Source organism: Argiope bruennichi, chromosome 5, assembly GCF_947563725.1.
Source record: "Argiope bruennichi chromosome 5, qqArgBrue1.1, whole genome shotgun sequence".
Lineage (NCBI taxonomy): Eukaryota > Metazoa > Arthropoda > Arachnida > Araneae > Araneidae > Argiope > Argiope bruennichi.
Window position 1 is genome coordinate 67409245 of NC_079155.1, and position 16020 is coordinate 67425264.

Sequence of the window (16020 nt, forward strand, 5' to 3'; positions counted from 1 at the left end):
TATTCAATAATAATTTGGGACTGCATTTGGATACGATCCAATTCATATCGGTTAATTCTCGTACTGTGAAAATATTTCAGAATTAAAATATGAAAAAATACTATTTATAAATATCTCGAATTTATAATTGATTATCTGAATTGTATTTTAGAAAATTATCTACTGGCTCTATTTTTTATGAATGAACCTAATAAAATAAAAAGCGTATTGAATCAGATGAATCTGTGAGAACAACATAAAAGTATGATTAGAATTAAATGATAAATAATCAGATAAAAGTGAAGGAACTCAAATGAAGAAAACAAATGCGAATTTTGGGTGTGAATAAGGGGAAGCATCACACGATTGGCAAAGCGCCAAACTTTATATGCTCTCGGAAAGCCCAAGTGCAGGCAAATTCAGTAAGAAAATCTGCAAGCGCAACTGTTGTGTAATCAGAAAATTGTGAAGCTTTTTACTTCTGGTTACTGACTAATTCCAATTCATTATCTCCACCTTATTGACTTATTTACTATTTTTTTCATTTTTCTCCCTTTTTGTTATCATCAGTATAGAAAAGTAACTAAACAGATTTAAAAATAAAATATATATACATTTAAAATTATTTCAAGTGCTGTTGCAGCTATAAAGTTTTAATAGACTAGTTGTCAATGATTTAAACTGAATAACCGAACAGACTCAAATAACAATATGCTTATTTTACATAACATTACACCACTTAGAAATACATTACATATCATTGCTGTATTTAGAGACAAAAAGGGGCCCTTAAATTAATTAAAAGTAATTACTAACTTCATCTGTATTTCATTGTAAATATCGTTAATGGATAATCAAATGCACATCTTATAAACGCCAATGCACCTCACCACTATCAGGCAAAAGAAGAAAACGTGCTATAATCATAAAAATATTGGATTCCAAATTTTTGATTTATTGCCACCTTAGACTTCTTTCTATCCTTAGAAAATATTTTTATAATTACGTTTGTTTATAACTGAACAAGACGATTCTGGAAAAGGAAAGAGGTAGATAAATTTGTAATTTTTGTTTTTACATCAAAATTGTGAAATCGTATCAAAATTGGGACATAATCCATCAACTAGAAATCTGTCTGCCCATTATCACAACATTTTTTTATAACATCTACATGATATAATTCTATATTCTGTGCAATATTGTGAAGATATCGCACCGATAATATTGGGCATTTTAAGTGTTAGCAAAAATAGGATGCTCGTTTCTTTCCATCCGAATGCGTGTTGATGATTCGAACCACGTTCGAATCATTTTATCAAATGAAGTGAAATGATGCTTGCAGTTGTTTGTGCAAATGTTATATGTTTTTCACTATATATATGAGAGGAACCACTCATACTTAGATACTGGGATACTTAGATGCATGGATCATTCTTAGACGAAGATTCAGATTTTTCTTTTTGTGTACGTAGTCGGTGTGATATTTTATAATGCAATAAATGTTTGTTTCTCTCAAGAAATATCGCCTGTCATTAAGCTAATAAGATCTTATTGGTCATTTAATCTGGAGCATGACATGTCGAAGAATATTAGTAGACATACATTAGCTAATCACTTTATTATCAAAATTGAAGACCTTCATTAAATTTTGAATCAAATCCATCAATGGATTATGTCACCATATCGTCTCCTACATATACGAATACCATAATGCAAGAATGCAATCTGAATTTTTGAATTTTGATATGTGTTAGTTACAGGAAATTATTTGATCGGTAATAAAGTAAATTATGAAGAACTCTATATTGCGTGGAAAGTAAAGTAGCAAGACTTCCTCCATTTTCCCATCTTTTTCTAAAGCATATATTAAGACAATTGTCTTATTATCTATGCAAAAATATCGACCACGAAAAATCATTTTTGCTTACTGCATACTACCTGAAAAATGTGAAACGCTAATCTTCATACTAAAGTTTAAAAAAGTTTAGTTTGTTTTACAAGCAAAGCACAAATAGCAACAGTTTTGAATACCTGTCGTTATATCGATTTAGAAAAGACATTTCAATTGGTAGAGATTTACTACCAAGTATATCAGTTTCATGATTTTAGGATAATTTGTTTGTTGAATTTCCTATGTGTATAAAATAGACTTCTTTTTACTTTAGAACCATTTATCTAATAAAGGAATTTACAGCTTTTATAAATGTTAAATATGATTAATCCGATGATTATATACTATATAATGGCCACTAACCAAATGTTGATTAGGAATAATAACGGGTTATTATATATAATCATCAATTTATTGCATTTACTGTAATATATGTATTATTGTCAATGTATGAAAACCGGCATTCTGTATAATAACAAGGAAATTTCTAGAATGCCGAAATTAGACCGACAATGTATGAGACAATTAAGCCTTTCATTCAGTTCGTTGGCATTCAGTAAAATTAGAAAATGTCTAGTCGTCAAAGTAAGAAATACGTCTCCGATGCAAGTAAAAGAACCTGTTTCAAGAAACACGGATGGCATTATATCCGATGATGGATAAAACCAAATAACATCCCTACTGAAGAAATTTCCGTCATGCGTGTTTAAAGTATCCAGTGATCCTCAAACATGTGCAAAATGTCTCCAAAAATTCGTACTTTTTTTTTTTTGCCATATTAGTAAAAATGATGAAAAGGGATATTTTGCGCACTATTTATATCTGAAGTAATAAACTGTTTAATAAGTGCATGTAATGCCCAGGGAAATATATAACAGGAAAATATATAACATTCTCATGTTTCATACTTTTCCTAAAAATCCTCGACATCGATAAAGTATATAGGTATTCTATAAAATACGGGCAACATATGTATATTCTCAAATTAATTTTTCCTTGGCTAAATTGAGACCTGATTGGTGCATTTGTATTCACAGGAATAAAAGAATCCTATAGCAATTTCCAAAGGGAAAATATTTCTTTATATGAAGGTTCCATATAAAATAAAGTTTTCTTTATTGCTGGAAAACTTACAGTTGAGCAACAAAATATAAATCCAGACTCGTTTAGAGTAGTACAGAGATTAAATGGGGAAAAGAATACAAGACGGCTGGTTTGCTTTTATTTTCTATTTCTTTTTCTTAAAACAAAGCGGACTAGCAGACGACCAAAGCAAATCGTTAAGAGGAAAGTAAATTAATGCTTGATATCATTGTTTTTGTATAGCTTATATTACAAAATGTTTTACTTAATAGCATGGTCGATTTAGCCCTAATACAAAAGAATACATTCTCAATAGGAAGGGAAACGGGAGTTTGAGAGAGGAATGATGTGTTAAAAAATAGTTCTTAAGATATTTTAGATATTAATGATTAAAATATTGATTTTTTTCCCTTTATATACAAATTACCTTTAAAATATTTATCAATTCCGTGCTTACATTGAGTATAAAGGAATAAGTGGTATAACATTATTGATAAAACATTTTTGATGCTTTCATGTATGGGCAATATTTTCTCAAAATATACAGATTTATGTAAAGATAATGGGAATTTTAATTACTTTTTCTGGTCTATTACATTGTTATTCATCATTAAGAGTTATAGCTTGATTCATAACTTGATACTGTCTTTCCATCTTGTGTGAAGGTTATTATTATTTGCTTTTTTCCTTATTTAAATCTTATCAACATCCAGAATTATGTCCTTGACTGGTGACTCATAAAATTCCGACTAGTACTCTGTTATTCATGGCTGCATATCATTATGCAGTCCTGTATTTTCACCATATTCCTCTGTTTAGCGGCGAAAAGGCTTAGGACAAAATAATGCATTTAACGAGGGACAAATTTTATCATAAGCCTATAATCAAGTTTTAAAATATCAAGATCTAAATTAAGTAGAAAGATTAGAAATTTTTTTTTTTATTCTTAAGTCTGATGGAATATACTTTGCACTGTTTTCTCGTAAATAAAAAAAAATAATAAAGGAATTCACTATCATAACTTATTTTTCGGATTGCAAACAGTCGTAATATTTACTATACGTCCATTTTGTTTCATGCGTCCTCATAAGAAGGAGGCCTTATTAATAACAACATTAAGATAAACCTCAAACTGTGCTTGTCGCAAATAACTACAGAAAAAATTGCAGAATGCATTTTTGAATAATGCAGAAAAATCGGAAAAACCGATTTTATTGGGTATTATTTTGATTCACAAATCTTTATTATTCGTTTTAATATTAACAATAAATTTATAAAATTAATTTAGTTTTCAATACTAAATAAGTATTTTATTTTTCGTGTAACACTACATTTTAATTCCATTTTTTTTTAAATATTCATTAGCATGAATCTGAGTACAGATATGTTTAGTAATTATATATTATATCACATGACTCTTTTTTTGCAGTTCTATGACTATTCAGTTTTCTGTCTATAATAATTAAATGTGATGTAATGGTGACTGTATTTTATCTTTTACTGATTTCAATAAAATTTTTTTCAATTTTAAAATTTCCTCTTTATTAAGTCACTTGGAAACACATCTGAAAGTAATTTCCCTACAGTCGTCACTTAAAAGTCACTTTTCGACTTTTTCAAAGATGAAAAAAACTGCAAAAACCATAAAGCAAAAAAAAATGAAACTTTTTTCAAACTAAGTGAAAATAATTTACGAAATAAGCTCAAAAGTAAAACAAGACTGAAAGTGTTTGCATAGTTTGCTAATTACTTGATTTTTTTTATGGAAACAGCATTTAAAAAAGTCTATATTATTCTCTTTTATTTTTCCTCTCAAGTCTTGATTATACAGGCATTTAATTGGAAACACTTCTTCCAACCTTTTAACCTACCTTTACTGATTTTGAACTTGGAAAATTGCTGCTTACTAAATTATGTTCATCAAAACCAATATAAGCCTTATACAGGGTGATCAAAAAGTCCGTAAAAACTTTAAAAATTCATAAAACCCAAAAAATAACCGAAATAAAAAAATGATTTGCAGGTTTAGTATTGATAGGTCACGGGATTTTTTTTTAAGATAAGAAAAAAATATCCAAAAAACTGCAGACAGGTGGCACTGGTACAAACCACCTAGTTTAAAATATGAAAATGAGACAGATACTTATTAAATGAAATAAATACTTATGCTCTTGAACCAAAATTACAGTCTTGCCATGAACTTTTACCGTCGAATGTCGTAGAGAAGCATTTGAAAGGCGGGCTCTCTCTAAAATTGAGCAAGATCTCTCCTGGGTCTTGTGGACAGATGCTCATTTCTCGCTCCATGGCGACTTAGTACACATAACTGTCACTTCTGGCCGACACGTCAAATCTACAAGCGTACACTGAGAAACCACTGAATTCTCCAAAGTTGCACTGTGTTGTGGCTCCATAAATTTCCTTCATCATAGGAAACCTCGTCTTTGAAACAAAGTGTCCAGTAAATGAGTGGAAAACGGTGGCAGTAAATGCTCAGCGTTATTTAACGGTTCTGCTCGAGAAAATTGTTCGATGTTTGCATAAAAAAGATACGCGTTCTACTGTTACGTTTATGCAAGATGGAGCAACAAGTCACACTGCTATTCCAGTCAAGGAATTCCTGATACAGAGTTCGGAGACTAGAGAATCATTAGGAAACGTTGCAAGTTTCCTTGGCCTCATCGGTCTGCAGATCTGACACCAGAAGACTTTTGGCTATGGAGAAATTTAAAATCCCGGGTGCATCAATCCCGTCCATCCAGTCTGCAGAAATTGAAAGATACGATCCGCCGAGAACTGTCATGTATACATGCTACACTCTGCCGTTGCTGGATTTGTGACACGCCTGCATGTGTTATCACTACTGGTGATAGACATGTGGAACACATATTGCTATGATAAATGATTTGGTAGCATTTTTTTTATTATTTGAGTGTCTTTACTTTCAATTATGTATGAAACGCCACTTGTCGGATGTTTTTTTATTTACTTTTTTCTTATCTTTAAAAAATCCTTCGACTTATCGGTACTAAATCTGCAAACCGTTTTTTTATTTTGCTTCATTTTCCGAGTTTTATAAATTTTTAAAGTTTTTTTATGAACTTTTTGCCCATTCTGTATTAAAAGTGCATTCATTGATGCGAATCTGTAACAATTCTTTAATGCAATATTAATACCATCGCTGAAAAAAGAGATTCATAGATATTTTTAACGAATGCTATATAGATGTTAGGACAATGATCCACAACTTTCACGACGAATTTGTCGACAAAAATGAAGGTTTTGGAAAATCCAAGAATTCTGACGTTATCTCTAAGATCCATAATTCGAAGATCCTTCTAAAAATTTTTATAACCTATTGGGAAATTATAAGAGGTGAAGCACAGATACGAAGAGTCAATTCTTTCTTTGGAATGCTAATCGCAGAGTGGGCTACAGATCGCAAAGTCAAATGTTTTACCTCGGTTATACTTGGTTATAGTAAATTCTTGTCTACTAATACGTCGTTTATCACTGCAAGTGCTATTTTTTGTATATAATGTTAGGATTTTGTTCATATGTCCTTCGTGTTCTGGTAGAATAAAACTTCAGCTTTGTCATATGTCCTTCGTGTTCTGGTAAAATATGAGCTTTCATTTACTATATACAAATGGACTTCTTTTACTATATACCCTCCGAACGATTTTCATAATATCCTTTTGAAAGCTGGACAAAATCATATCAATTTTCCCTCCGCTAAGCTTCTGATTCCTAAGGGCCCTAAGAACCCCGAAACGTCAGTGCACTAAAACATCTGAAATCCTCTTTCAACTATAAAATAAATTTTCTGCCGTCATCAAAATCTACATCAAACCTCGTATTCTTAAGTGCTAGATATCCAAAAGTTGTTTCTACTTAATTATTGGCTAAAATGGAATTTTTTTTTTTTTTTGCAAAGAAATAATGTTTATTCTTCTTTCTTTGAAAATAAGCTACTTTTACAAACAAAGCATACGATTACGATATTTAGTCATACGCCACAAAATGGTAAGGGGATTTCGCAGAGATTATTCGATGTAATATCTCGTTTAACCTTACTAATTCCTTCTTGAACAGGCCTTTCGAGCAATATAATATTGAAAGCGTTCGTCCTGCGATCACTTCTTTTCAGGATTAAATAATTCCTTTTGCTTTGAATCGAAATAGTCTTAATAGTTCCATATAGCTTTTAGAAAAAATTTTTAAAAAATTATAAAAAGGTAAATAAAAGCCATACGCATCTAGAAAATATTTAAATCTGATATATCTAATAGAAACATTAAAAAAAATTCTTTTTAATTAAAAAGAATCATTCAAATATATAATTCACGTTTATGCACCATCATGATACTCAATCTGAAAATTTGTAGGGGAGAAATGGAGGAGGATTATGACGTTTATGTTCATAAAAAAATTAAAAGTTTGTATATATTTTTATTTAATTTAATGTATTAGTAACTACCAGTAAATTATATTAAAAAAAGGGGACGGCATATAAAAATTTTTGCTTCTGACAGAAGCACAGAAAAGTTAACATTTAATGAGAAAAGTTTTCATAAATGTAAGATTTTAGAAACTACAAGAAAAATAAGAATAATAGTATATTTATAAGCCTATTGAAACCATTTACCCAGTAATTTTTTTAACCGTTTTTAAAATTAATGAGCTAATCATGCTCATTTTCCGATAATAAGTGTATTTCAACTATTAGTTTCACAACCGGTTTTCAGATATTGTTGAATAAGTTATTTGTTATTAGAATACGAAATCGCGATAAAATAAAAAGTAATTATCAAAATATCAAATAGCGTTGAAGGACTTTCACATCCTTTTATTTAATTTGATTGGTTTCACTTGGATTTAGATGGAATTTTGAAAGAATTTTTCATTCATTTCCTAAATGTAATTAGAGATATCAAATTTTGGAAATTATCTTGTTCTCGATGACAATGCGTTCCTGCTTTCAAAGCTAACGGTCAATCAATTTAATTTAGCAAACTTTTATCCATTACCAGTTGTGTCATCTATTAGTGAAGTTGTAATTGAGTGAAAAAGGCATTATACTAGTCGCTTTTGATGATGATGAAAAACTGAATATATGAGCGATTCTAATAACGACCTCCATGACGTCAAAGCAGTATTGTTTCGAAATTTCCGGGTTCGTTTGGAAAGTGGAATTATATGGTGTGGAGAACGGTCAATCAGCAGGCAGAAGTAGAAAATAAAACAACGACGTTTATTTACACGAAAACGCACGGGACAGCACAAAGACGACAACTATATACAGCATAGAAGATGATTATCTTCAGCCGAGATGTGCAGCATACAACAGGACTCTACTGCAGACAGTAGCGCACAGCTTAGTTCAGCACTAGCTTGACTCCGTCGCGGCTCCGCTTATCTGTGGAGGGCCAGTTCTTTAACGTCGATTCCTACCACTCTTCACCGTCGATCCCGACTACTCTCCTCTGTCGCTTCCGACTATTCTACTCTGGCAGCTGCGGCTATCTCCTTTTATAGGTCTCAGGAGGCGGGGCTAGAAGCCTCTGAACCAATCAGGAACGTTCGAGGCGTATCTCGGTTCCTAATGGACGGATCGGGAAAATTCTCGATTTTTCGGGTATAATCTATTTTGGCGCCAAAGTCCCCAAATTCGTCGCCAAGTCTCCAAATGGTCGTCAAGTTTGTCGCCAAGCTCTGGGACCTCCGACGCGACACCTGGACTCCGTCTAATACAGATGACTGTAAAACTGTCTTTCTGATGATGGAACCAACTATGCTGTTAAGCCGCATCACAGATTCGTAACAGTATTATATCTGTTGCATCTCTAAATTTAGAGATATTATAACTTCGAAAACCATGCAATTAAATATCCAAATTAAAAGATTTCATTTACAGCAAAGAAAATACTTTTGCGAAATATACTTAAAAATAACTAAACCTTGAGTCAAGTGTTTTATGAACAATAAAATTGACGTCATTGAAGAGATGTTTTGGGTTATACGATGGTGCAAAAATCATTTCGATTCGGGATAATTAATTATCGCAATGAAACGTCAAATTCTAACGCATTTCTTGGTTAAAATTCAAATAAATTTTCAAAACAAGCACACAGCGATGCACATTTTCATCCTCCAAAGTATACTTGGGTCGAATTTGATAACTGTGTTAAACGGCCTGGTCCGTCGAGTGCCAACATACACACATTCATCTTTATTATAAATAAATGTTATGAAATAATTAGAAAATATTTAAAATAACCTTTTCATAGTAAGCTAAAGAAGGATTAAATAATTTAAATAACTTACAAAAACAGATTTTTTTTTTTAGATTTATTTTTCTTTCAGAGCTGAAGAAATAAAGATATCAATTAACGAGGTAAAATCGTATTGTATAATAAGGTAAAATAAATTAAGAATAAATAAAAAAATAGTGAGTATTTTTAAATCAAGAAAATGAAAATTTAGGCAGATTAGAGGGGAAAAAACATTATTTATCTTCTAATACATCTGTTAATAGGAAAATTTTTTATGAGAACTGAGAACGGAATCGTCTGATAATGATACAAAAATGCAAACGCCGAGAGCGAGCAAGAAAAATGTAATCCAAAGCTAAAAAAATACGAAAATTTAAGAAGTAGAGGCAAGGTTATCAATTTTTATGGAATTTTAAAACAAGCAATATCATTTTTAGAGAAAATAAAGCAATATGCTTGAGGCTAAAATGTTCAAACCTTAAAGATGAAGAAAAATCGATAACGCATTTTTGATCCATTATAACAACAGAGTTAAGTAAGGAAAAGCCTTTTTTTCCTTAATAAAGGAAGTAAAGAAAAAGAAAATTTTGCTAGGTAATAAATTTTCCAAAACTTGTTTTTTTTAATTTAAAAATATCTATTAGTCGAAGTCATCTAAAATACAAAAACATCATTTTCGCTATCTCTCTCTGTCTTAAAAATAAAAAACAGAATTTAAAAATCTTTTTTATAAAATTTTTGAATAGATGTTAATTTATAAGATTCTAAGAAAAAGATAGGATCAAACTATTATTTTTATTTTAAAAATAATGAGAGGATTTATTTAAATTTTTTAGTATAAAATATTACTTGAATGTGTAAAAAGACAATAACAGACTATTGGTAATATTTTAATCTGGTTGTTTTAGATTCTAACTATTCCATCAGGTAGAAACACCACCAATTTAGAAGAAAATTCTTTAAAAAATTTTGTCGCTGATAAAATTTATATAAATTGAGTTGAAATCTACGAATTAAAGAACTTTCGAGTTCAAGTACCTCAGAATACTAAAGTGCTCGAGTTTCTCTCAAACACCGCAGTGACAATCCATGTTCTTAACGTGGCTGATATATAAAAGAAGACCCTCGCTTAGATCATAGCTATTAAGCAGGTGTATACTAGAACATACATAGAGTTTTCAGAATATCTTCCTATCTCCCAAGTCCATTTGAGTAAAGGTCTGTTCTGAGTAAAGCAACCATTAAAAATAACTATCTGTCACGAAATAGGTAGGAAATTTCATACTGATATCCGGGCGTCTCTGGCGACCTCCATAGTTTTGTTCAAAGGGCGATTAGGGCTTTTCAGTTTTCATAATTAAATTTAATAAATATAATTTTAGGTTTTTACCTAAATATTATTTTTTTCTTGTATATAAAAAAGTCATGCGCATTAGACTTGTATAATGTATTGTATTAAGTATAGTAATGCTATTGATACAATTTTTCTAGTAAGCTGCTTCTTAAAAACTATGAAGAATGCTAATTACCTTTAGGACATTTTTGTCGTAAACCTGTGTAATTGAGTTCTGAAAATAATTTGGATGTTGCAATGACAGAGAAATCACATAAACATGCAACATTTCCAAATATTAGAAGGAAAAATAATTGATTTCAAAATGCCATCTTAACAACAATGGAACAATGTAAGTTTTTTTAAAAAAATCTGTGTAATAAATAATATAATATTCGTCGTTCACCATTCAATTTTTTTCAAGTATTGACTTTGATTATTTTTATGACTTTCAATACGTAATGCGTATTTCAGAATCAAATAAAAATTTGAGCAAATATAATGAAAAAAATTATGCTGTAGAAGCAGCACGCTAAAACTTTTATGCAATACACGATAATAATATTATATTGCATTTGCATTTATAAATTTTTAGTTCCTCATTTTATTTAAATTTTGGAGTTCACCATCTGTTTTTGCAACACTTAATCTTTTGTAGCAGATATTTTATTTATTTATTACGTGCTTTTAGCATTACAGAAACTGCAAGAGGTAATGTATATAAACTTAACGTTTGTAAGATGGAAGTAACAATTTTGATATTAATACATTTTCATTAAATATGTTTTAATTTTTTTTTTCATTCCTGCATTAAACTAGAAGAAAGTAGCGTTAGAATCCTTAAGAAATATTTTGTTTTTAAAATCTATTTATGATTTTATCTTTTACTAATCTCAATACCGAACACGCATAACTTAGTATATCAAGAAAAGTGTAAGAAAACATTAATTCACTACAACATTTTCTAAATTAAAACCTAACGCCTAAATAATAATAAAAGCAAATGTGCGTCTGTTGGTTCTTCTAAAGATTGTTGAACTTTGCTGTGTCAAATTTGGCACAAAGTTTCTTTGATAGTGAAATTACACAGTTCTTAGCAGTTATTTTGAAAATTTAAGAATTAATTAGAAATTGAAATTTTTGTGTTTTATTGTGATAATGTTGTTGTAAAAAAATGAATTTTTATGTTATATAATTAAACTGTACAACAATTTGATATTTTTGAAAAGTCAAACTTTTCTTATTTTTTACAAATTTTTGAAAATAATTTTTGTATGATTCATGATATTACTTTACATTGTTATCAAATCAAATCAATTTCGTTTTCTTTTTTTTTTTTTTTCTTTTTTTTAATGAAATTTTTAACTCGCAGGATTCTTCTGTATTAATTCAGTTCTCTTCAGTTTCTATTTTCTGATTCTAGAACAAATTACCTTTTCATTGGCTAATATTACTCCTATAATAATTTGTCTTTAAATTTAACAATTTATTATTTTTAATATTTTCTTTGATTAATATGAAAATTAATTTTTTGTAGTTTATTCTTCTTATTTGAAATTAAAGTTTAAATTTTTTTCTTATTTATCTTTGCCATTTTGTGTTTCCGGGTAGATCATATTCATAGAAAAGCTATTTTCATTCAATACGGCATTTGTTTGTTTCTTCATTATTTCGAATTAAAGTGTGAATAATGTTATTTATATGATTAATGATATTTAAATTGGATTACTATTTACATAACAGACGTAATAATTAGTTGACAGAGGCGGAAAATATAAATTAAACAAATTATAAGTACAATAATTTTTTTAGTCTTATTTTATTAAATATTGCAATTTCTAGCTTTCTTAGATTGTTAGATTCTTTTCATCAGTTTTTCTTCTCGGGTCCTCTCGTATCGCGTGCTTATTCTTTCATTTATTACATCCTATATCTATTATTCATCTTCACAAAAGGGGCCGCGGTGGCCTGGTGGTAAGGTCTCGGCTTGTGAGCCGTAGGGTTTCAGGTTCGAGACCCGATTCCACCGAAGAACCGTCGTGTAAGGGGGTCTGTTGCACGTTAAATCCGTCCTGACCAAGCGTCCTCCCGGTGGTGTGGTGTGGAGAGGGGAGTGCCAGCTCAGGTGTTGTCCTTGTCGTCTGACCGCGGTTCAAAATGACGAGGTCCGTCCCAAAATAGCCCTAATGTTGTTTCAAACGGGACGTTAATATAACTAAACTAAACTCGTCTTCACAAAACTCTTAGAGACAGTTAATTTTCATAGAAAATTCAATATTCTGAAAGCGAAATAGTTTCACTAAGTTGCTTTCAAATAGCTTCAGCTATTCCGGACAAATATCTTTATTCTTCAGGGTTTTATATAATCACTAGGGTGTCCATTATAAATAGGGTGTCCATCAATTCCAACATATTCTTACTTTATTATCTCGGAACACGGGGATCGTCACCATTATTCTTCGTATTTATTACATGTATTTAAAGGTAATCCTTCTTATCCCAAAAGAAATGGATTTAGTTTGATTTTCCTCAATAATAATTTTGTTTAGATAACAGAACATGCGAGCAAAAGTTCGCCAAAATTATTTCAGCCATTCGGAAGTTATCGACAACGCATGGAAAAATCTAATTTTTAATGTGGAAGTTAGTAGGAAGGAAGTAGCAAATTCACAGGCAGACATGATTCGTTTTATTTAAACCCAGCCAGTGAGCTTTGAAACGTGGAAATTTCGCTAGAATCAAATATTCGAATTTTTGGACGATTGCAATATTTTATCATTGTATTCATCAAATTCTAACTAAAAAGTAAATTTATATATATATTGGAAATAATTTTCTTCCTCTATATTTTTTTCATATGGCAATGATTCAATTTATATATCTAAGGAAAATTATGATCTTTTCACTTTCTATACTGTTTACTACTTTTAAGATATTAAGATTCTTCAAGTTATTCTAAAAAAATTATGATAGTTAAAGAAGTTAAGACAGTACGTGGCTTATGTTATTGACTCCATAATTTTATCTTTTCTAAAAATAAAGAGGAATATATGTATTGGATTCCAACAGAACCGATCATTAAATCCAAAGCTCCTGAATTTGAGACAGATATATTTCATATGAAAAATGTGCAAGTGGAACGATACATTTAAAGTTTTAATTAGAAATTCAATTAATAAAAAAATTAGTATTTATTGATTTCCAAAGAATATAATTGCACAAAATTTGCTCTTTTTTAAAATTTAATAATAATAATAATGTAGCTAGCACGTACATTTTTTTTTCTGAATTTTGGGAATTATTTAAGATTATATCTTTTATAATTTCAATTGTCAATAAATTTCATTGTTGCAATGAAATTAAAATTGTTTTTAAAGTTCCATTAAAAATATAATCGCGTAATGTTCTTGCATTGTTCAAAAAAGAAGATTGATTTTGACTATTATATTTGCACTTAGCATGAGGAAACGGAAAATGAAAATACATTACCGCAGAAGATAACGAGCAATTTTAAATAACTTATTCATAGATTTTATTAGCATTATGATTTTTTTTATTCAGCTCCATTTGGAAGGTTCATGGACATATGAAAGCAGAAGAAGTGCAAGGCTATTAAAATAACCCGATTTTTATTTTTTTATCACAATTTGACGCTTAAATATGCTTTATTGAAGGAGTTATGGACATCATTATATTCAAAAAAAATTATTAAAACTAAACACGACCAATATTCCGGAAAACCAGCAATTGGCCTAAGACAAATGCTTACAATAAAGAAAAAGGGATCAAATTAATAACTCTCATTTTTCTTCATCAATTGAATTTACAAAATTATTCCATTTTAATATTCAAAGATGATTCAATTTTTAATATTTGATGCTTCTCTGTACAATACTGATTTCTTACTGTACTTACAATACTGTCAAAAGTGGAAGATAAAAAATCTAATTTATTAAAAATGTTTACAAAATTATTTACGAAATACTACAAAAATTTTAAAATATTTTTGTACTAACAAAAGAAAGAATTCTGTTGGTTTAAAAAATATTCGTAATTCAACATTTTTTTTAGGCAAAGAAAATAAAAATGAATACTTTGGACGTGAATAGATTTGATATGGTAAAACAGGAGCAAATCTATTGTCTGCGACAAAAATTTCAAACTTCCTTTTATTCTATCCGATCTAACAAAAGAATGCAATTTTCTTTTTTTCTTCTTTAATCTTTTTCTTATTACTCTGAAATATAGGATTTGAAAGTTTTTTTTTTCCTCTATTTCATAAGTAGAGGAAAAATTGATGTTGAAAGTAAAATTCTATGGGACTTAAATATTGAAGAATAAAATCCTATGATCCAATTTCTTGCTATATAAAAAAATATTTAAACCATTTTGAATATTATATTCTTCATGTACGTTTCTTTGTTTTTAGTATTGTTTGGATTCGGATGTTAATTTGTGACACAAGCAAAGAGGAAAATCCTCGCATACATCAGAAAATTCAGAGGTTCTTTGTTTATGGTATCTGCATCTAAAGCTTATGAACGTAAGGGAACAAAATTTTACAAACATATTGTCCAAATCATGTGTATTTAAATTACAAAAAAAATCTACAAAAAGAAATCGCAATAAAAAATAGTAACAAAATGCAAAACTAGAGAGATATCGTCTTTCACAAAAAAAAGGAAATTAATAAATACTATAAAAACATGAAAAATGGATTGTGAAATTCCATTCACGCCCAAGTGATAAAATGATGCAAATGTAGAATATACGTATGAAATACATAACATAACGCCATCCTGTGCCCCCGGTGCCTATAACACTAAGTTATCTAACCAGTTGGATGAGCACAAGATGGAAGGAAAAAAAAGAAAGAAAGAAATTGTTGGTAGAAAGAAAGAGACGACAGACCATCCAGGGTTCTCCAGAGAGAATCCCAACGGTGTCAAATCCTACACGACTGTATTTAATTTTTTGGTGATGTAATAACCGAATAGAGAGGACAAGGATACTTAAACAAATGGTCACTATAGGTTCAACTTACAGGAAAACGAGATTACTTACTGAAAAAATTGATAAATTACATTGAGAACATCTGTATGATATGTATAAGCATATAAATAATCACTGAAAAGTCAGAAATCTGTAACGTCCTTCTGAGTCCTGTGGTTTTGATTTCCTTCGTCAGAACTGCACTTTTGAGGGACTTTTGAAGTTATAATTTCGGCTGATTTTGATAAGTGGCATTTTGGTCTCAGCTATTGTGTAGTCTTGAAGAGGTCTTGGTATTTATGAATAGGGTTTACTATGGAGTGGATCTTGCCGCGTGAAAGGGTATTCGATGCAACTCTCCTGTACCAGTCTTCCTCGAGACTTGTTTCTGGCTTCCTCATGTGCCATGAGAGAGTCAGTAGGCATTCGGTGGCATAGTGAATTGGGGATCCTATCTCCCCACAGCT